Source organism: Saccopteryx bilineata, chromosome 2 (genome assembly GCF_036850765.1).
Source record: "Saccopteryx bilineata isolate mSacBil1 chromosome 2, mSacBil1_pri_phased_curated, whole genome shotgun sequence".
NCBI lineage: Eukaryota > Metazoa > Chordata > Mammalia > Chiroptera > Emballonuridae > Saccopteryx > Saccopteryx bilineata.
The window spans coordinates 216,081,635-216,106,021 of NC_089491.1; the positions used below are offsets into that span (position 1 = coordinate 216,081,635).

Consider the following 24,387-nt stretch of genomic DNA (forward strand, 5'->3'; position numbering starts at 1 on the left):
TGCAAGAACAGGGCACACAGGACCGCGCTTTTATAGCTAGCCAGAATCTGTCTTCTAGCCCCCTCCCCCCTTTCTCCTCCCTCTTGGCCGCCTTTCCACCCTGAAGACACCGCCCCCTAAAGTCGGTGCTAGACCGCGCTCAGCGCCGCGGCCTCCGGGCGGGGGAGGGGAACCTCTGTGCTGGCTCGGCGCCACGGACTCGTCAGTTTGGGGGCGGAAGACGCACAAGGAGCGCTGTGACCAGTACTTTGTACCTCTGGGCCGCTTTGGGCAAAGGTACTCACACCCACCGCACCTTCCCCCTTGCCAGCTTTCCGGACTATCCTCCCTTCCCGCTACCCTTCTAGTGCAGGAGCGCAGTTCGCGTGTTAGGCTGCAGTTCCCAGAAGGGACGATCGGGGAGGAAAGCTTAAGTTTTATCTCCAGGATTTCCCTGTCCAGGAACTGGTCCTGCACCACCTCCTTCTCTCACCACCCCTGACTTCGGACCTCCTTACTCTCCAGCCTTCCCTAGAAAGATATCTCATCCCTTTTCTCCATCTCCCTAGCCTGCTACGGGCCGGCCTGCTGTCACGTGCTCTCTCTACGCTCCAACATTTCTCGGGGAAAGTTTGATTGGCCCAGCGCCTCCCCTAGAAAGCATGCTAGGAGAGATGGCCGGGAGACATTTCCCAGGCTCTGGACTTTAAAATGCGTGTGTATTGACCTTCACTCCTACCCCTTCCAACATCATCTCCCCCTTCCGCCACCTTTGAGTCTTCTCTGTGGGGATCCAGGTTCACACTTCCAGAATAGGCGATGGGGAAAGCGGTTCAGTTCCCTAGAGCCTAGATAGAGAATTAAGCTCTCTCTTCTGCATCCGAGAAGTGATCAGCTCCCGCCCAGCCCCCCTTGCCTTCTTCAACCCCATAGCGGCTGCAGGACGTGGGCCAGGCTGGCCGAAACGTCAGAGAACCCCGCTTTTCCACTCAGGGGCCAGAGGGATCGCTGGGGCTAGAAAGTGTGCAGTGGGGACATTAGCAAATCGGTTTCCTTCTCGGAACCCCCCCCCCCCCCCCCCCCGCCCATCAGGATTGGCCAAGGCTGCGTCCTTGTTATAAGAGCGAGAACATCTGAGCCTTTCCACCGTTAAGTCCCTAAGAGAAAGCTCAGCAGCTTTTCTATCGAAAAGGAGGGAGGGGCCCAGTGACACAGAGGAAGGAAATGTTTCATAATGCTTTCACAGACGGAAAACCACGGGGACAATGGTTAGAATGGCCGCCGTATCCCGGGGAAGACCCGAGTCCCTCGCACTCGCGCACGCCACTTCCTGGCCTTCGCGGGTCTCTGGTCCACCGCCCCCTTCCCCCATTTCCACAAAATTTCATCTCGGCCCTTTCCTCACGCCTACGCTGGTCTTTCCAACTTCGTTCTGTCCCAGCTAGAGGCGTCCCTGCAGTCCTCCAATACGCCCCTCTTCCAGTTTTTGCTTTCAGAATACTTTTCAACTTAGCCTTTTTCTCTGAGAGTTCTACATTGTCTACTTGAACAATAAAACCCAATTTCCGCCCCCCACCACCATCCCAATACACTGTTTAGAAAAGTTCAAATGAGAAAGAATGGCACAGAGAAGCAAAACAACAACAAACGCTTCACTCTAGAAAGCTTTTAACAACCACCACTCGTCCCTACACATTAAGGAATGCATGCTTTCTCAAATGTAATTTTCTTTTTCACTAAGGTGCTCATAAGTGCTTAATGATCAACCCAGAAATTACATATATTTTTTACAGCAGCTCACGGTATCTCAGTTACTTTTTCTTTTCTTGGTCTTCCTTTCTCACACCACCTGGCGTTGTGACACTTTCTGCCTACCTCCTTTACCCAGTCTCTTACAGCCCTCTCTCACCCCTTTCCAATGAACCTGATATTGACACACACCCATGAGCCGCCCCAGGATTTTCCCATGGTCTAGCGGCTGCCTAACTGTTCTTTGAAGGATGAGATTTTTACTCCTCTTTGCTGCACAAGAGTCATTTCCCGAAGTCCCCATTTGTCGGTTTTGTTTCCAGGGATTGTTTTACATTTCCCCCTTTGTTACAGAAGTTTTTAAATATTCTATTTTTTAAAAATGATTTCATTTCATTTGTTCTTTCTAGCTAGAAGAAAGGTTAGATACTCGGGAGAACTTTGAGGAAAAGTCACTACACGTACAAGAATTACAAAAGCAAGGTGGCGAAGTCATCAATAAATCTTCAAACCTCTTACTTAGAGGAGGGTTCTGCAAACAATATAAGGGGACGAGCAGTTGGGGCCTCAGAATGGATTTGAAATGGAGATTTTAGATACTTGAGATGACCCAGGGGCTAAGAGACTTAACAGAGGACTAAGATAAATGTGAGTCCCTTGAATTGTGGTACAGTGGGAAATTCAGAAGACCAGCAAAAAAATGTGTCATTTTCTAAAAACTCATGTAATATATTCCAAACTGTCACCTCCCCTACATAAACTTTAGCTTTTAAATATATTGTATATAAGTGCAAACTTGACTTTTATTCAATTCCTGCCCCTAATGCATTCTTATTGGAAATTTGTTTAACTCAGGCAGAGATTTCTAATCTTTAATGGCTTATTTTAAATCCATTATAGTTTTTGCATATTTATGTTGCATATCCAAATAGAGCTGAGGGAAGAAAAAAACAAACAAACAAACCCCAGAGAGCTAAAGGCAAAAGGATGGCCAGGAACATGACTTTTTTATTCACTGGGTTTCCATCCAGATTTCTGTTCTTTTGCATAATGACTCCAATCTGTTGTGCACCTGTAGTTCTGGGAAATGATTCTTTTCTAATCGCTTCAGCAGAAGCATGGATGTAAGAATTGCCAATTACTAAGCTTGAAAAGCTCCATCCATGCTCAAAGAACATTAAATATACTGTATATTTTTAAAGGCCAGTGCTCTTTGGGCATTTGTGATATTACGTAAATATATGCACATAACTTGTATATTTATTAACAGAATTGTGAATTGAAAAGATATTTTACTGTGAAAACAAGACCAACAGAAGTAGAGTGTGTACATGGCACTAGTAAAAAAAGACATGTAATATCGAGTCCTTCTTAGTAAGTCTCACACTGTCCCCCTTATAAAATGTTTGCTCTTTGATTTGAATGGGCATCCAAAAGATCCCATGTTGTCAAGAGCCCTACCACAATGCTGGCTTTCTTTGTGTAGAATACACATATGCTTATACAAACATGAATTTTGATGTGTTCTAGTTTATAGACCTTAACTAGTTTGATTATTTGTAGAGAAGAGCTAACCAAAGTTAAAATATGCATTTGACAATAATATTCTTAAAACGAACAGTTTGATCTTTTAAAAGTATTTTTGTTCTCTGTTAACAGAGAAATGAGAATGTTTTGAGTATTTTAAAGTATAAGAAACAAGAAAGTATTAATTTTATCTATATTTGTATATGTTTCACTTATATTTACAGACACAATACTCTATTCATATTTCTTAAGAAGTTTACACCAAATTAAGTATTCAAAAAGTAGCCATGAAATGAGGGAATCTGGTAATATTCATGAGCTATTAGCATTGTTTCAGAGAAAATACTATCTACAGAAATGATTAATATACATATTTGATAAACATGTAATGTTATTTATTCATATTCCTGTACCATAGGATTTACCAGTTAGAAATGAGAAAGCGGTTTAGTGCTCCTTTGGGGAACATATGGTCTAAAGTAAGATTGAACAAGTGGATATTTCATTTGGTCACAAATGAGAAAATAGATACAAAACATTCATTTTAAGCAGGTTATATACCCAGAAAAATAACAAATATTGAAAACAGAAAAATTAATGTAAATTGCATTTGGACTACAAATTGGTATGACCCAAAATCACACATTTGCAAGAAGGAAGAAAATTGTAACTGTGCAATCTACTTCCCTTGTTTGACGGTGGATTGTGCCTCAAAGAGGGCTTTCCTTAAATGTAGCCACATTGGGGGCTTCAAAATGATTCTAAATCATCATTTTTAATCCAATGCCTCTTTGGCACTTTAAATATCAAATTGTTTGGTAGGTTAAGCATGTTGTCAGTGTTGTTTCCATTGATTACACTTAATTTAAATTCTAAACAGGAACTTTCTGGCAATAACAATTCCACCTTAAGAGATTCACAGCCTTTGGTACCTTTTTTTCCCGTCCACCAGGTGGCGACGCTCTACAACAAATGGTGGTCTACAACGGTCCAAGTCAGGAATTGGCAAAGGTGGTTGTACCTTTTCAATCGTATTTACCAAAATTGTATTAAACTTCCTCTCACTTGATTGTGTCACAGAAAATATCTTTTAAATATCATAACTCTAAGTGTATTTACAGTCTTAAAATAAAATGCTGCTACTTTTCAATCATGTAGTTTTGCTGGCTTAAAGCAAAAAAATCAGTTAAAATTAAAAGAAGAAAAATAACTCTGATAAGATAATGTGTATCACTTTCATTAGTCTTATTTGAGAACTTTTTGCAATTCAAATAAAAAGATAGTAGACTTTGCAATCCACTAAATCAAATTAAAACCTCCTTTGTTAAACTGATCTTTAAGTGCCTACTGTTTGCTTAGTGCACATCAGTACTTGACTATCAGTGCTAAAGTTAACTCGGTTTTTTTGTTTAGAGATTTCCCATAGTAACAAACAAAAAAGAGGTGCAAAAAAAAAAAAAAAAAAAGAAAAGAAAAAAAAAGAAAATGTTCTACCACCAGGTGGTGACAAAAGATAAAATTTAAAATTACTCATAAGAGCAAGTAACTTATATAAATGTTAGGCTGCTCCCTAATACAAGTGAACTCTAAATGTCAAGTGAATTTAAAATAATCTTCTGGGGAAGTTTTATTTCTTAAAATGAGACAATATTAGCATTATCCCTAGCTCAATAAATTCTGGAATTAGAAGTGTGGAAGCAGATAATTTTAGTCAGCAGGGGGCGCATGATACTGCAGAATAAGACATTTTAAACAAGATTTTCTCCCCAGCACCCAGCTTGCAATTTATCAGTTCTGTAATTGAGATAGAAGTTGTCTCCCTCACCCTCAACATAACTGTTTGAACAGAGGCTGGAAGTCAGTTGTGTAGATACTTTGGAAGAGACTATTGACAATGATAAGGAGCAATATTTTATGATTTTTAGTTTTCTTCCTACAGGGATTTAGGACTGTGCATCTTATTTTTAACCAGTGACTGAATTAGGAAGTTTTGCTGTTCATTGGCAATCCACTAGGGCAATTAGAATGACTAGCTCAGAGTCACTGGCATTTGAGTCTCTTCAAAGTGGTGGGCTGTTCTTCCTAACAGCAACTTCAGGTATCTCAACGAGCAGTTTTTCTCTTTCCTAAGCTCTTCCACTTTCTCATATCTAACTAACATTTGACACCTCCTTTCATTCAGTTTCTCCTTTACAGTCCTATCTCACCCCATTCCATTTGTCCTTCAAATTTCATGTTGACAGACACACTCAGATGTGACCCCATTCATTTCCACATTCCCTAGCCTAACTCTGCTCATCTTTGGACTTCTTAAGAGATTTACTCTTCTCTGCTTCACACACGTTCTTTTCCAGACTTCTGAACAGCCTTACTTCTCAGTTTGGTTTCCAGACATTTTTCCCCTTTCTTCCTCTGTTATACCCATGGAAACTACTTGCTCAGCCTACTGGGGTCAGCAGTTAAAGATGCTGCTGGAAACACTGACCTAGGGAGCTTCCTGGTTCCAGCAGTGCCCAGGCCACCCCGAGTACCAAGGAGTGCGCTCTCGCACACCTGTAATCAGGTGATGGTAGGCTGCTTAACATATTCATGCATATTGGGAAGCTGAGACCTAGGCAGTCTAAGCAGTAGGCTATTGAGAGCATTAGAGTTGGAAATCCTTCAAAAGCAGCACCATGTCCAAGTGTGGGAAGCCCTTCTCCTGCACTGAGTGGACTGGAGCTGGGGGGCAAATCCATGTTGGAAATCTGCATTCTGACATGGCCACACCTTCCTCTGTGGGGTCTGGGTGGACGGTCCCTGAGCCTCAGCCTCATGTATGAAAAAGAGATAACAGCAATCCTTGCCTTGAAGAGTTGTTACAAGTATTAAGAGATATGACTGGCATAGAATTGTCATTGGCCAGATGGAACTTTGGGGGACTTTGAAAGTGGCGGCTGTAAAGCCAATAGCCATGGCTACCATCACAGCCGTCTGGCCCATGCAGGTTTGCATTTGATTTGGACAGACGGTAATGAAACAACGGAGCCAAGAACTGGTGGGCCATTAGCTTTAATCTTAGCTTGCACCCAATGGGCAAGAAATACACACAGTGAGAAAACTCTTTCCTTTCCATTCAGGGCTCCCAAAGCTACTGACTTATCTGAGTTTTCCTAGGATCAAAGGTTTGTACCTCACCTTATTCACCTCTGTTTCCCATCTCCTTCTCTCTGCACAAACTGTGCACAAACTGGCTTCTCCTTCAGCACTCCACCATCTTGGCTGCATCTCCTCTCCTCCACGTGGCCTTTCTCTGCTCTCCTCCAGCATGGGCTCCTCTGCCCCATTTTATAGTATAGAAATCAAAGCCTTTAATCCAGTATACAAACAAGGAAGTCTGATACAAAGTCACTTATCCGAGGCATAATGGGATTCCTCATGAGAGTGCACCACCCCCCACCATGCAACAGTCAAGGGTGTGGGGTAAACGCTTAGTTTTAAAACTAAGCCTTAGGCTATAAGGATCCTGCCTGCTTACAGCCTGTCCGACAAACCCAATGCAAACTATAAAGGAGCAAACATAAATATCATATTTGCAAATTTATTTGACCCACACTGGCAAAGAAATGTCAAAGGGATCAGGTAGAATGCAGGTGCTGAATTCTTATAAGGTTTTGTTTCATTGCTGTAAAGCCAGAAGCCACGGCCAGGGCCACCATCACAGCAGGCAGGCCCATGCAGGTTCGCATTGGATTCGGACAGTCGGCAAAGAAACAACGGAGCCACAAACTGGTGGGCCATAGTCTTTAATTCTAGCTTGCACCCGGGGGGCAAGTAAAAATACACACTGGGCTCCAAAACCCACTCACATTCAGTGCTCACAAAGCCACTGACTTATCCGAGTTTCCTAGAATCAAAGGTTTCTAGCTCACCAGCCTTATTCACCTCTGTTCCCCATCTCCTTCATTGTTGGGCAGATAAAATATATTATGCTCACTTTGTTAAAGATAACACGAGGAAGCCGTCACCCAGGTGATATTAATGTGTGTTGGGGTGGGCTAAAGGCAGGCGGAATCCTTGTAGCCTGGGGCTTGGTTCTGGGATTAAGCCTTTCCTACCCTTTTGGATGTGGGGTGGTGCAATCCAATCATGCCTCAGAAGGTGACTTTGGGTTGGAGACTTCCCTACTTTGTATATTGGATTAGAGGTTGTGAAGCTACAGTATAAAGTGGGGGTAAAACAGGATTTTGCACTCTTGGTTCCTGAGATTAGAAGAGAGAGCAGAGGAGAGCAGAGAAAGGCCACGTGGAGGAGGCCAGGAGAAGCAGCCAAGATGGCGGAGTGCTGAGTGAGATGCCAGTTTGTACAGAGTTTGTATCTGGGATAAGGAAGGAGATGGGGAACTGAGGAGAATAAGGCTGGTGAGCTAGAAACCTTTGATTCTAGGAAACTTGGATAAGTCAGTAGCTTTGTGAGCACTGAATGTGTTGGGCAGATAAAATGTATTATGCTCACTTTGTTAAAGAGGCCGTTGCCCAGGTGATATTAATGTGTGTTGAGAATTGTAGCCTGGGGCTTGGTTTTGGGATTAAACCTTTCCCACCCTTTTTGATGTGGGATGGTACAACCCAATCATGCCTCAGAGGTGACTTTGTATTAGAGACTACCCTATTTTGTATATTGGATTAAAGGTTGTGAAGCTACACTATAAAATGGGGGCGGAACGAGAGCTTGTGCTCTTGGTTCCTGAGATTAGAAGAGAGAGCAGAGGAGAGCAGAGGAGAGCAGAGAAAGGCCACGTGGAGGAGGCCAGGAGAAGCAGCCAAGATGGCGGAGTGCTGAGTGAGATGCCAGTTTGTGTAGAGTTTGTATCTGGGATAATGAAAGGAGATGGGGAACAGAGGTGAATAAGTCTGGTGAGCTAGAAACCTTTGATTCTAGGAAACTCGGATAAGTCAGTAGCTTTGTGAGCACTGAATGTGACTGGGTTTTGGAGCCCAGTGTGTATTTTTACTTGCCCGCCGGGTGCAAAGCTAGAATTAAAGACTATGGCCCACCAGTTTTTGGCTCTGCTGTTTCTTTGCCGACTGTCCGAATCCAATGCGAACCTGCAAGGGCTGGGCTGCTCTGATGGTGGCCCTGGCCGTAGCTCCTGGCTTTACAGAATGTGACTGGGTTTTGGAGCCCAGTGTATGTTTTTACTTGCCCGCCGGGTGCAAGCTAGGATTAAAGACTATGACCCACCAGTTTGTGGCTCCGTTGTTTCTTTATCGACTATCCGAATCCAATGCGAACCTGCATGGGCCAGGCTGCTCTGATAGTGGCCCTGGCCCTGCCTGCTGGCTTTACACCTTCCTTATCCCAGATACAAACTCTACACAAACTGGCATCTCACTCAGCACTCCGCCATCTTTGCTGCTTCTCCTGGCCTCCTCCACGTGGCCTTTCTCTGCTCTCCTCTCTAATGCTAATCTCAGGAACTGAGAGGGCAAGCTCCCGCTGCATCCCCATTTTATAGTGTAGATTCAAACCCTTAATCCAATATACAAAATAGGGAAGTCTCTAATACAAAGTCACTTCTCTGAGGCATGATTGGATTGTACCACCCCACATCAAAACGGGTGGGAAAGGCTTAATCCCAAAACCAAGCCCCAGGCTACAAACACATTAATATCACCTGGGCCACGGCCTCCATCTTTAACAAAGTGAGCATAATACATTTTATCTGCCCAACAATCCACCCCTATGCTCACTTTACTACCCACAATCTATACCACCGGCATCCCTGTGCAAGGAAATTAGAACATTACACAAATTACAACAGCAAAAATCATACAGTTTCAACAATTACGAAGGTACATTTCACCAGTCTCTCAGCATTTAGCGCAAAGCGCAAAATGTCCTCGGCCTACAGGAAAAGCTTCCCGGGGCAGGGGAGTGCTTCCAGCAAAGCCACCCCCCCACACCCATCAGGGTATTTCACATTGTCCAAAATCCGTAATCCGTAAATCCATCCAAAAAAGGAGCCAATGCCCACTCCGGTCGTAGTCCAGGAAACCAGTCCACGCACATGGGGCATCAGCCACCCCCCTCATTCCTGCCATCCTGGCAGGTCTTACACTGTCCCAAAGAGGGGCACGTGGCAATGGCAGTCAACACTACCATCTCTGCTCCGGAGAGCATGATAGCGTTCAACCAAGTGTCCCAAAATCGCAGACCTACCAGAGCTGTAGTAGGTGCTGCTTCCAGCTGGGCTTCCATCTTCTGGAGACTGCAGATTACAACTCCAGTCCGATTCTCCTCATCCTCCAAAGAGGAACTGAAAACACCAGCTCCCGCTGCTAGGCTCAAGCCCCGGGCTGCCACCGCCTTCTGCTCCGCAGACCTTGCAGCTCCGGTCCCGGCCTCAGCTTCAGCCTCAGCCTCAACCTCAGCCCTGGCCTCCTGCCGCTGCTGGCTCTCCACAACATCCAGGGCAAGCTGCAACTCACAAACCTCTGAATCCTCCTCCAGCGGCTGCTCCATTTCCAGGCGAATCTCACGAACCTGGTCAGCCTCCTCCTCCAGTGCTTCCTCCAGCTCCAGGGTCAGCATTGGTTTCTCCTGCGTTTGCTCCATCTCCTTGCACTGCTTGGTTTGCAGGTCCCAGGCAGCCTCTTCCACAGAGCTCTCAGTTTCCTCATGCATGGCTGTAAAAGTCAGCCAGCCTACAATCCCCAAAAGGACAGCCATGGGGAACCCTAACACTAGCCAGTCCTCTACTCCACCACTCAAAGGCTCCTTGCCGATCTGTATCAAATTCTGCCACAGACTACGCCAAATGTAAAGCCAGAAGGCAAGGCCAGGACCACTATCACAGCAGCCCGGCCCATGCAAGTTCGCATTGGATTCGGACAGTCGGTAAAGAAACAACAGAGCCAAAAACTGGTGGGCCGTAGCCTTTAATCCTAGCTTGCACCCGGCGGGCAAGTAAAAACATACACTGGGCTCCAAAACCCAGTCACACTCAGTGCTCACAAAGCCACTGACTTATCCGAGTTTCCTAGAATCAAAGGTTTCTAGCTCACCAGCCTTATTCACCTCTGTTCCTCATCTCCTTCCTTATCCCAGATACAAACTCTACACAAACTGGCATCTCACTCAGCACTCCGCCATCTTTGCTGCTTCTCCTGGCCTCCTCCACGTGGCCTTTCTCTGCTCTCCTCTCTAATGCTAATCTCAGGAACTAAGAGGGCAAGCTCCCACTGCGTCCCCATTTTATAGTGTAGATTCAAACCCTTAATTCAATATACAAAATAGGGAAGTCTCTAATACAAAGTCACTTCTCTGAGGCATGATTGGATTGTACCACCCCACATCAAAACGGGTGGGAAAGGCTTAATCCCAAAACCAAGCCCCAGGCTACAAACACATTAATATCACCTGGGCCACGGCCTCCATCTTTAACAAAGTGAGCATAATACATTTTATCTGCCCAACAATTGCCATAGAACATAGCACAGATGAGCATGTGACAAGCACTGGTTTGTTGTTTGTTTGTTTTTTTAATGAATAAAGCAGGTTGGTTTTTCCCATTTAAAAGATCATTTTAGTGGTTAAGTGGTACAAAAAAACAGAGAGATGTTGGTGTGTTAAGGCTATTTGTGGTGTGATAATGTAGAAAAATATAGGGAAGTCAAAAATCATGGGGGATATAGGATAAAAAGCAGAAAAAGAAGAACTGAGAACAATAGTTTCAAAAGTCCAGGGCCACAGACTGGAAAAAGGTATGCAAAACAAAGTTCCAAAGCTATCAACTAATGAAGTCTGATAGGAATTGCCTCAAGGTCAAAGTTGCTGGGTTTTATGTAGATTTTTGCCTTTTTACCATGTTGTGCATTATTTTTAGAATCCGATCAGTCTATAAATCAATTTACCCCAGGCAGACAGTCCTGAACCCTGTGATGGACACCTTCCTGTGATCTTGCATGCTCCTTTCATAGACCCCAGCTAGTGCTGCGCTAAATGCTTTTGGGCAGGTGTGACCTGATGACATTCATCTCAGCTGCACTCACCTGGGGCTCTTTGAAGCTTAGGAATAGCAGTTTTGCAGATGCCACTGGGAGACTCAGTAGAATTGATCAACAGCCCTGTGGCAGCCTTTGACCAGAATGGTAGCCAATGGGAAGTGGCTTCTGTCCCTTGAGGGGATAAGGTAGAAGCCCATTATAAATGCCTCTTTAGAGAGGATCCAGATAAATCAAGTTCCACTGTCCCTAACAATGAACAGCTTGATAATATACCTTTGACTCCCCCCTTTTCTGTCTTATTCTTGCCAGTCCCTTCTTTTTCCTAAACTCGCTTACCTGCTTCTTGCCCTTCCTCCCCCCACTCACGGCTGCTTCCACACCAGCCCTTTTCTCCAGTTCTGCTTTCTGGGCTCAACTGAGTCTAAAACAGTGAGTTTCAAGGGGTGCTTTAGCCGGAACTGCTGGTTGATTCAACAACCATAAGGCTAGCCCAAGGCAGGCAGTGGCATTATAATAACAAAGACTCTTGCAGTTGGATGAATTGGGGGTGTGGGACCAGGTGCAGGTGTACCTGGACACAGTGGCACTTAAACAGAATGAGAAAAAGAGCAATTAAAATGTGGACAGTTGAAGAGCTTTTGATAGTTGCTTCAGAGAAGAGGTTGCAAAACATGGCCTTTGGGCAGCCCACCTGTTCTTGTAAGTCAAGTTTACGGGAACAAAGCCACAATCATTTGTTGGCGTGTTGTTTATCACTGCTTATGTATGTGCTACAGGCAAGGTTGAGCAATGACAAAAGATACCACACAGTTTATGAATTCAAAATATGTGTTATCTGGCCCTTTATGAAAGTATTGACTCACACTGCAGAAGCCTTGGAAAAAATTTTTTAAAAAAGAGGTTATATGTATTTTTAACTCTTAATTTCAAGGTGTACCACTAAAGGTCACCTTTATTCCCTGTAGTCAGAGAACAGACTGTGTTAAAAATCTGAACATGCATAATCTTACAATTACCTTAGCCCACAGTCAGGGTCCTAATAGAAGTGTGTGACCCTGAGACATGAGATGTAGACATTGGGTGGACGACCTTGAGAATCTTGACCAACCCTCCCTGCCCCCAGTCTCATGGACCCTCTGGTGATCAGGGGCAGGTATCCTCCTTGCTAGAGCAGAGCAGCCTCCCGTTGCCAAGAGACTGTAAAGTTCTTAGCAGAGGCAAATGCTTCTCAGAAGGACACATGTCCTCCTCAACATCTGCCTATCCCCTTTATTGATAACCTGTTGGGCAGAATTCAAAATTTCATGGAGAAATTTTTTAGAGAAACACTGGCCATACAACTGATGGTTCCCAAATATTTTCTAAAATTTAAGAAGGAAGCAATATTAGCTAGGAGCATTGTATTAATTACAGTATTATTATCAAATAATATTTGCATAAGGTTTATAACAGTATAAAAATTTATGACAGTGTTGTGAAAATTTTTCTATAATTTACAAAAACTCCATTGTTAAAATACAGAACTGCATTATTTTTATGTGGAGGGTGTGACGTGGAGTGTGTTCAGTTAGCTAGCAGGAAATTCTGGGGATCTGGACGTGTTGGCCACATTAGAACAGTCTCAAATGCCCTAGGAGACATGCTGATGGTTGTCCGCTGAGCATTGTGATCAGTGGGAACAACAATCCCCCATGGAAAAATCCGTCGATGGAAGTTGACGTTTCCAGGCTAACAGAAATTATTCTAGGAGTCTTGATTTGCCCACTTGATCAAAGGAGATTAGGCTAGGACAGCGGTTCTTAACCTGTGGGTTGCAGCGACCCCGGTAGGGGTTGAACAACCAAAACACAGGGGTCGCTTAAAGCCATCGGAAAATATATATTTATTATACAATACATTTTTAAATAAAATATATATTTCCGATGGCTTTAGGCAACCCCTGTGTTTTGGTTGTTCGACCCCCGCCTGGGTCGCAACCCACAGGTTGAGAACAGTTGGGCTAGAGAATAGTGAGGGTACAAGTGTGAAGGGGGACACTCATACTCTATTCCCAATTCCCTGTACTCTGGGCAGTGGGGCACTGCTTTTTCCTGCCAGGCTGTGCCTTCCCTTTTATGCCAGGGGTAAATTAGGAACCTCTGTCCACTCAAGAGAACTAGATGGGAGAAGGGAGCCAATAGTGAATGACATGTGTGAATTCATATTTCTTTAGAGTTTTATCATGACAATAATAATACCTGATATTTATTTAGTACTTAATATATGCCATGCATACTTTGTGTATATCTAGTATATATCTAGTATACAATATATACATATCGTATGTAATATATACAGTATATAATATATGTACTAGTATATATAGTATATAAATACATATAGTATATAATATATAAGGTCTGCCGGAAAGTTCTGTCCGTTTTTGGAATAAAACAAAATACAAATTTTTCTTACCATCAATAAACTTATTAAATAATATAATTGCCATTATTATTAATGATTTCTTGCCAGTATGAGGGCAATTTGTATATCCCATTTTTGAAAAATGTTTTATCTTTTGATGCGAAAAATTGATCCAGTGCTTGTTTGATATCTTCTTCATTTTTGAATTTTTTGTCCTTCAAAAAATTTTGTAAGGACAAAATCAAGTGATAGTCGGAGGGTGCTAAGTCCAAAGAATATGGTGGATGTGACAGACATGCTTCTGTAGCATTTCTTCCTTGTTGAAATTCATAAAAATTACAGTGGCATAAATTAACTTTATCAGTAGCCATGGGTACACTATCACTTCACACATAAGACTAACACAAATCAACTTTGTTTTAGTTAATTTGCTACATCAGTATGTATACATTAAGTGATAAAAATAGAGAGGCACACATGCGCCAAATAAACGTGCTTACGTGTCGAAATTTGTGATAGAAATGGACAGAACTTTCCGGTAGACCTTATATATAGTATATATATACTAGTATATATAATATATATGTGATAATTTTCCCTGAAGTGTAGATTTATTGCTGTTAACATCTGTTTCACAGATAAGGTAATTGATGCAAAGAGAAGTTAAGAAATTTGGCCAAGCGCACGCAGCTGATAATTCATGGAGTCAGGTAATCTTTTCTTTTAACATTTAATGTAATTAAAGTACAATATGTATACACTTATATTTAAAACATTTTAAGGGTGGTAAGAGTACAGAAAAAAAACAGGACTAGGTTAGGAGTCAGGGTAACTCATTTCACAGGTGCACCTACCTACTTTATGGTCCGAGCCACAAACCCTCTGTGAGTTAGTTTCTCAGTCTGTGAAATGAGTATGTTAGACAGCTAAGCTTGAATATTCTATAACTTTATAGAATGAATTTTCAATAACTGTTAATGTAATTTAGCATTCTGACTATTCATGTACAAATTGCTGTATCTTTGTTTTAATTGTATAGCTCTGTTGTATGATTTATTTTTTATATGCTGCATTCTGATGAGATAATTATTCCTCTATAAAACTTTGTTTTAATTAGAACATTGTTTATATTTAAATATCAGACATATTATTTTCTGTTTCTTGGAACCCCACTGTGGCTAATGGTATTCTTGTCGCCAGTGCCAGGAAACAATGACGTAAAATATCAGGCGGGTCCTTATGTAATTCTGCCCATTGCACAGCAGGAAAATATGATGGTGAAAGGAGGGTTAGTTTTCAAAGGGGTTCGGTACCACATTTTGTAGATACTATTACTTAAAAGGTCATATATGTATATATGCGTATTCTATAAATATACAAGTGTATATATCAGAATGAAGAAATTGATTCCAAATTTCTACACTGTATCACTGAGGAAAGAAACATAAAATGACAACATCAATGTTATGACTTTTTAACTTTTTAAAAAAATTTTTATTTTTCAATTAAAGTTGACATTGAATGCTATTTTATACTAGTTTCAAGTATACAGCATAGTGGTTGAACAATTATATAATTTACATAGTGTTCCCCTGATAATTCAAGTACCCACCTGGCACCATACATAGTTATTACAATATTATTGACTTTAACTGTTATTTAAGTAAATAATTGGACTCTGAGTAGATAAATATAATATTTTCTCAAAGACATCAACATCACCCTCCTCATCTCTAACATTTATTGAGTACTTACTATGTGCAGACACTGACCTATGATATATTTCACATATATTACAGAGCTTTGCCAAAAAGCCATTCCTAAATTTATAAGACAAAGTTTCAACTAAGAAGGATAACTACATGGTGAACTTAAGAATAAATAAACTCTTCTATCTGGAAGAATGTGACATTTGCTCAAAGCTGCTGAGCAGCTGGCATTCTCCCAAACTCAAGGCAACTGCACAAGCTATATATACCTCTCATTTAGAAATTAGAGCTCAAAGGAAAGGAAGCAGGTGAATCACAAAGGCACATGGCAGCAGATCCGCAGATACACACACGTTACACACAGGAAGTTCTGCTGGGAGCCCCTGTGCCCCAACTGAAGGGGGAGAGCACATATGACATAGCGAGGAGAAATGCGGTAAGGGGAGAGATGGCTTGAGGAAGGCAGTTTTTCCTGTTCTTATAAAATCAGGAATTAAAACAATAGGAAATTAGTGATATTGCATGGAATAATCCAAAAGCAAAACAATATTTTTTAAGAGAAAAGAGTTTTTAACAAATTAGCCTTCTCAGCCAGAAGTAACTTCTGAGTTGCTGGTTGTTAGGTCGCCAAATTAGAGATGTACAAGAGCTGATGTGTTTTATAAGAAATTTATTTATACATCTGCGAACAGATGGGCTGAGTCCAAAATGGCATCAGACATGAAAGGAAGAGAAGCCTTATGCTACATAGGATGGAGTTCGGTGGTATTTCCCACCACAGGGCGAAGACTTGTTACCTGTAGCAGTTAAACAATGAAGGAGGTGGTAATTAACGATTAAGGAACAGAATGTTGAAAGAAGTGATGGGGAGATGACTAACTGGTAGCACGTCAGAGGGTCCTGGAGGTGAGATATCGGTCAGGATTGCTGGGATGGAGAGTTGTGGGAACTGCCCGGGCGCAGGGTCACCTAATGTTCAGCTTGGCTAATTGAGGCTTTGGTAAGAGATCCTGGACCGGAACCTAATACAGGGTTTTCAAGATGCAGCTTTTGACATTAAATTGAGACTGGTAGCCCCTAGTCCCTATCTTAAGCCCAGGTTCCATGATGAAAAGCAATTCTTACCTGAGATTTAAGAGTAGATTTAATTATTTTAGAGAGAATGGTAAAGTCATATTGTGAAAAACAAATAGACAAAAAAAAAGTAAAGAAAGGAAGAGAAAGGTTTCTTTTCATCAGCCATCTGTCAAATCACAGATATCTATGTTCACTTAGTTTGCACAAAGAAAATGAGTGAACAATGAAAAAAACTCCCCTTAAGGTGATTGCCAATTCCCCCTGAGATTTCTGCTATATTTTCTTTCTCTCTTAACATTTTATATTTGACTGTATGTTAGTTAAAACAAATACAAGAATCGTGCTATTTTGCAGGAATATTATTTATTGTAGGTGGCTTTTGAAAGCTTCAAGTTGTTTGCTGTATGCATAAAATCCATGTTAAAAAATGGGAGAACCTTTGTCACTAAATAAAATGATTTTTAAAACAGTTGTATCAAGTTTTTTTTCCTCCAGGGTGTTACTGTCAGTCTTCTCCCTCCCTCCTTTTTGTCCTTCCTTTCTTCCTTTGTTCCTTCTGTTTTTTGCTTTTTTCCTTTTTGTGACAGAGAGAGAGGAACAGATAGGGACAAACGGACAGGAAGGGAGAGAGATGAGATACATCAATTCTTTGTTGCAGCACCTTAGTTGTTCATTGATTGCTTTCTCATATGTGCCTTGACTGGGGGGCTACAGCAGATCGCGTGACCCCTTGCTCAAGGCAGTGACCTTGGGCTCAAGCTGGTGAGCTTTGCTCAAACCAGATGAGCCCTCACTCAAGCTGGCGACCTTGGGGCCCTCCTCGGGCCCTCCTCGTCTGAACCTGGGCCCTCCTCGTCTCAGTCTGACGCTCTGTCCACTGCACCACCGCCTGGTCAGGCCCTTCTGGTTTTTTTTTTTTTTTAATGTTTAATTAGTACTTATTTTATGTCAGGTGCCATATGGGATACTAATAAAATCTACCTTAAACACCTCAATTTTACCATCTTGTAGGAGAGTGTTTAAATAATTGATCTTGAGTTCCTTATACAAATATGTTCAACTAGCTGCGTTTGAGTGTCCTTAGAGGTACACGGTGATATGGAGCAGGTGAAAGGGGTGGGATAAAGATGGAGCCATTACCCTAGTCTCAGGGCACAAGGTGGGGAGCAGAAGTGAAGGTTTCACAAAGAGGAGGTTTTATCTCATTTTCTTCTTTTCAGTATTTTGAAACTTCATAGATATACCTTGTAAGCGAATAGTATTGCTATTTCGGTTCTTTTTCTAAAAAAATGAGAATATGGAAAGATTCTTTTCTTATGGAAAAAAGAGAATAAATAACTAGTATTGCCTGACCAGGCAGTTGCACAGTGGATAGAGCGTTGGACTGGGATGCAGAGGACCCAGATTCAAGACCCACGAGCTCATCTGGTTTGAGCAAAAGCCCCCCAGCTTGAACCCAAGGTCGCTGGCTCCAGCAAGGGATTGCTCAGTCTGCTGAAGGCCCACGGTCAAGGCACATATGAGAAAGCAATCAATGAACAACTAAGGTGTTGCAACACGCAATGAAAAACTAATGATTGATGCTTCTCATCTCTCTCTGTTACTGTCTGTCTGTCCCTATCTATCCCTCTCTCTGACTCACTCTGTCTCTGTAAAAAAAAATAAATAAAAATAAAAAAATAAATAAATAACTAGTATTATTTTAGAGGAAGGCAGGGAGAGAGAGAGAGACCGAAAAGAACATCGAACTGTTCCTGTGTGTGTCCTGACCAGGGATTGAACAGGAAACCTCTGTTCTTCGGGAAGATGCTGCAACCAACCCAGCTGTCCTGCCAGGGTTGTATGAGATTTATTAACCAACCATCTGTCTGTCATGAGTTTTTCTTTTTTAATGCAATGTTCCATGCCCAGCTAATCCATTAGTTTATATCTTGTCTTAAAAAATTGGGAAATATATTAAAGGAATAAGAGCTATCTTTATTCCAAACACAGAAATGATTTATTATATAAATATCTAATAGTATAACTGAACATACAACAAACAAAAAGAAAAACCATAAAATATCTTCATGTGTGTTAAAAATTAATTTGAAAATAATTGACCATCCATTCTTCAATGTAAGTAAAATTAAATCCTTTACTCTCTAGAAACAAAATAAAACTCTTAATATGAGAGTAAATATGTAGATTCACAGTCTGTATCAAATTCATTTAAAGAATTCTAGAGTTATTTCCATAAAATAAAGACTAACAAAGAGACTTATTATTAGCATTATCATTCAACCTTTTGGAAATTTTAGCAAATGCCTTAAGAAAAAAATTAGAAAGAAGACTGTGTGAGACAGGAGGAGAAAGTCTATATTTTATTTATCTGTTGTAGAAAAGACATATAAACTTAAAACACAAGTAATCCCAATGTTTAACATTTTCCAAAGGCATAACAGAAGGAAAGGCACTAAAATTAATACTGCATGTTCACAAATTTTTCATAAAAAAAATTTATTTAGACTAGTTTTACTTGGATTATGACCAAGGTCATGAACAATTGTATTTTAACCCAGGAAACTAAGAGCAGTGCTTTATTATGAGTTATTAACATGATGTATTATTAATAGACCTCAAGGATAAACCTACCTTCCAACTCCTTAAATGCAGAGAAAACATTTGATAAAATATAATATCCATTAATGATAAAGGCTCTTAATTGGAGAGTTAAGATGGATATTTTAAAAATATTATGTAACAGTCCTACCTATTGGTAGGTTATTAAAATGAAGAAACAATAGATGTAGCAATCAAAGAATTTCACTACTTGCAATATTATTTAACATTTTTCTGGAGGTACTAACAAATGATATTAGGCCCGAGCAGTGTCACAAGAAAAATTGAGAATATAAAGTAACATTTCACATACAATAATTTGCTATTTACTTAAGAAAATTAAGTAAAAACTAATGACAATATAAGATAATTCAGGATGGTTATAATATTTGCTATAAAAAACTAATAATTTAAGATAAAATATAGAAAATATATATTTGAGTTTTTAAAAAAATAAAATGTTAAATTTTGAGAGATACAAAATGATTTGATCAAATATGTCATATCTTATCATTTGTCCCTGAAAAACTCAGCATCATAAAATACTATTACTCATAACTTGTTCCTTGATTATATCACAATAGAAATATTAGTAGAATTCTTTTTCAAAGAGAACATAGAAGTTTTTTTTAAAATTCATACAGAAACAAAATAGGTAAAAGTAATTCAAAAGTGTGTTTGGCTTTTCCTTAGGAGTTTGGCTTTTGTGTGGAATGTGTAAACCTGCAAGAAAATCACTCTCAAGAAAACCTGTACAATGAACCTGTCTGTGAGCCCAAACACCAAGGGCCTCCACACTCACAAGCTAGGAGCCCTTCGCCTTGGTGACTCACGGTGCGGAATCTTCGGCATCTCTCATGGGAAGCCACAGGAAAACGAGTACAGTGAGTACAGTCTACTCATTTTGGGGGTGGAATTAAATGAAATCTATCTTGCTTGAAAAGGGAAGAGAACAAAACATCCCACCCCTTGTCACAGGCAAAAAGAGATTGACACTGAGGATAAAGTGTAGGAAAATACTGTAGTGAAGGTGCAGGAAATTGCCTGGAACCCAGTGTCCCGCACTTATACATAGATGTCAACTACTAGTAGATGCAAAGTAAGGAACTCTGTCGCAGCCACAGCCCACACAGGTCCAACACAGAGATCCTCCATGGAAGGGAAGGGTAAGAAGCCTAGAAAGCTCAATCTTCTAGATCCAGGCTAATAATATTGCTTAAGACAAAGACTGAACCAGGGCAATGGGAATACCCAACAGAATACTGTGGTGAATTACAGGAAACAGCAGAATACTTCTGGGGAGAAATGAGAGCACGGAGAAGGACACCGTTCTGTGGGATAAGTTGAGACTGCTGAAATTCAAAGATAGAGCAGGAACCTGAGAACAACTCTGTGGTACCCAGGTCCCACAGGGAGCGCAAGACAGCCATCTGTGCGCATTGAAGGCAACAAAAACTAATCCAGTTTGACTACCAACTAGCTTGCCTCAATACTCTGTGTCATGAGCTAGACAAAAGAAGAGATCTGCTCATTTCTAGAAATGAATTCTAGTTACCCTCAGTTTCCACTTTTCCATATTCAATGGCCATTGTTTAATGAAAAATTTCAATATATCCCAATAGCAAGGGAAAAAACATCCCCAAGAAGTAAAATCATCAGCAGAACCAGATCCAGACATGACACAGTTATTTAAGCTATCTTGGACTTTAAAATAATTATGAATAAACATGGATAGTGCATGAAAATATAGATAATATTAATAGAGAGATAAAAAATTTTAAAAAGACTGAGAATCTAGAAATAAAAACACTTAGATATAAAGCATCTATTTATATCTAATGGGCTTATCAATAGACTGGATATAGCTGAGGAAAAAGTCAATATACTTGAAGATAGACCAATAGAAATTATTCAACTTAAATATGAGGAAAATATTTGAAAATAACAAACAAACAAAAAATAACAAATACCACCTCAGAACATCCAAAATCTGTGAGACAATATATAAATTTTTAATACACATATCATTGGACTCACAGTCAGAGAAAGAAAGAGAATGAAAAAGAAGACCAATATAAGGAACTAATGGTCAAAAATTTCTCAAAATTAATGAAAGACAATGAATCACAGGTTTAAGACAGTCATAAAACTGAGTGATAAATTACAATAATATGAAGAATAAATACCTAGACACATAAACTACCAACAAACAAAAACAAAGATAAAGGGAAACATCTTGCAGGCAGACTGAAAAACATATTGACAGGAATGAAGATAAAAATTATAGCAGAATTCTTATCAGAATCTATGCAAGCCAGTACACAACAGAACCACGCCCTTAGAAAAAGAAAATATTCCTAGGTGATAAAAGTTAAACAGCTAGATCAGAATTTTCATGTTATGCATAAAATATATCTTTATTCTTAAATATTTTATTTATTTTAGAGAGAGAGAGTGAAAGGGAGGAGGAGCCAGAAGCATCAACTCATAGTCGCTTCTAGTATGTGCCCTAACCAGGCAAGCCCACAAGCTCAAGGTTTTGAACCAGTGACCTCAGCGTTCCAGGTGGATGCTGTATTCACTGCATCAGCACAGGTCAAGCTGAAGTGCATCTTACAGATCCACAATAGATAAATAATATTGGTTGTCTCTGCAGAGGAGAATTAAGTATTTGGGGGAATTTGTGAGGGATGTGTTTCTACTCTGCAGCCTTTTGCTCCCATTTATTTATTTATTTATTTAAAAATTTTTTTTTTTACTTTATTTATTCATTTTTAGAGAGGAGAGAGAGACAGAGAGGGAGAGAGAGACAGAGAGAGAGAAGGGGGGAGGAGCTGGAAGCATCAACTCCCATATGTGCCTTGACCAGGCAAGCCCAGGGTTTCGAACCGGCGATCTCAGCATTTCCAGGTCAATGCTTTATCCACTGCGCCACCACAGGCCAGGCCCATTTATTTATTTTTTAACTGTATGGATAAAAACTTTGACACCTGGAAGAAGTTGAATGATGTTTCTTTGATAAGGTAACAAAATAATGTTGAAGTTCTCATATATGAATTAGTAGATAACAACAGACAAGTAGTCTTTGACAAAGCATGTCATCAAATTACTAATGTTATTACTATACAAATTACTATAAGTAATTTTTGAAGAGGTGAACATGCCACAAAACAGAAGTCTGTGAACAGCTTATGATTATTTGGATATAGTGAAGTAAAAATAATTACTATTATGTTTAAATATATAAAATGACTGAATTTCTAAGAAATATATTAGTTCTCTAATTCTTCCTGTATATCAAACAAGTCCTTGTTAAATTTTAACAACTAAAGTTAAAAACTGAAATATTAAAGGGAAAATTGGTCAAAATTGAGACAATATGTGACATGAGACAAAGATTTTCTTGACTAAACTCAAGCTCCTCTGAACTCTCATTAGTGTTTGATATTTGGGTTTATGTGTTCATAATACTCTGCGATGTTCAGGTTTTTTGTTTGTTTGTTTTTTTTTACAGAGACAGAGAGAGGGATAGACAGGGACAGACGGACAGGAGCAGAGAGATGAGAAGCATCAATCATTAGTTTTTCATTGCGCGTTGAGACACCTTTAGTTGTTCATTGATTGCTTTCTCATATGTGCCTTGACCGCGTGCCTTCAGCAGGCTGAGTAACCCCTTGCTCGAGCCAGCAAGCTTGGGTCCAAGCTGATGAGCTTTGCTCAAAACAGATAAGGCTGCGCTCAAGCTTGATACCTCAGGGTCTCGAACCTGGGTCCTCCGCCTCCCAGTCCGACGCTCTATGCACTGTGCCACTGCCTGGTCAGGCCAATGTTCAGTTTTGTCAAGAATCCTGCTGAGTCACTTTAGCCAGAATTCCTCACCTTTAGTCTGATCACTTCCAATATCTGATCAAATTCCTCATCTTCCATCGCTTCCCAAGGTGGTGTTTGCTCACCCGACCTACTTTCAACAGGAATCTTGTTTCATGAGTTTAGCCAGAATCTGATCCTTTCCTTAATATTTCTTCATAGAGGTCTTAGGAAGATGGCATCGGAGTAGGCGGACGCATAGACGCCCAGCTCTCAACACCAAATTGGAATACAAATCAATTTAGGAAAAATCAGCATGAAAAACCAACACTGAACTGCAAGAACAGCTCTCAAAAACCAAGGAGCAAAGAGGAAGCCACAATAAACCTGGTAAGGAGTGCCTGAATCTCCTCTGCTTACAGGAACGGCGGGGGGTGGGTGGGGGGGGTGAGGCTGAGAGCCCAGAGAAGATTTCACAGAGGAAAAAGAGCAGAAACTACTGCTCACAGCCACTTACCTGGCGACCAGGGAGCGAGGTGGATTGAAAAGACCAGCTTATCTCCCAAGTGGAAAGGACAAGGAGAGGGACAGACTGTGAGGGGCTAAGGTATGCAAGAAACGAAATAAAAAAGCTGAATCATTCGTGCTGGAGGCGGCCATAGCTGGGGGAGGGACTGAACCTTTCACAAAACAGAGCTGAAGTGCTTCCGGATCAGAGATCTCCGGATATCTATCCAGCTCCAATCAGCAGAACAAGACACAGCTGAAAACAAGAAGTGGGGAGGAGGGGCAGTAACTCAGGTCTCCATGGAGATCTGAGATACACCTCCACCTACTGAAGCTGAGAAAAAAACCCTGCCCCCAGTGAGATTAGTTGGTGGAAGAGACCTTCAGCGTATCAGGTTACACCCACAGCATTCCTGGTTACAGTTTCAAGGAAGCCCCCTGCTGAGATCAGTTAACAAGACTATCACCTGTTAAGAAAACAAACAAATCAAGACTTCAAAGCTGCCCAAATCCGAAAGTGTATTACAAATAATAGCTGATACCAATCCAAGAAGACCTAGAAATAACACAACTGAAAACAGGAGGCAGAAAACACCAAGCCTAGACTCAAGCAACTCTACAAAAAAAACACCATTGTGAGAAGACAAAGGAGTGCAACCCAAATGAAACCACAAGAGACACCCTTGAGAGATGAGCTGAGTGATATGGAAATAATCAAACTTCCAGATGAGGAGTTCAAAATAATGATTGTAAGGATGCTTAGGGATCTTAGAACAACAATGGAGGGGCAGTTTGAAAACCTAAATAAAGAAATAGCAAGTATAAAAAAGGATATTGAAATATTAAAAAAGAATCAGTCAGAGATGACAAATACAATATCAGAAATGAAGACCACAATGGAAGGAATTAAAAACAGGATGGATACAGCAGAGGATCGAATCAGAGAGTTGGAGGACAAATGGAATGAAGGCATGAAAGCAGAGAAGAAAAGAGAAAAGAGACTCAAAAAGTCAGAGGAAACACTTAGAGAGCTCTGTGAC

General features: G+C 40.8%; 1 long non-coding RNA gene across 1 annotated transcript; it reads left to right on the forward strand.

Annotated features, from left to right (window-relative positions):
- Positions 1–6: 6 nt before the first annotated feature.
- Positions 7–23,286, forward strand: LOC136325187 (uncharacterized). The gene is made up of 4 exons (XR_010729217.1): positions 7–276; positions 14,285–14,356; positions 19,727–19,917; positions 23,063–23,286. It is a non-coding gene; the product is annotated as an uncharacterized lncRNA (long non-coding RNA).
- The last annotated feature ends 1,101 nt before the right edge of the window (positions 23,287–24,387 follow it).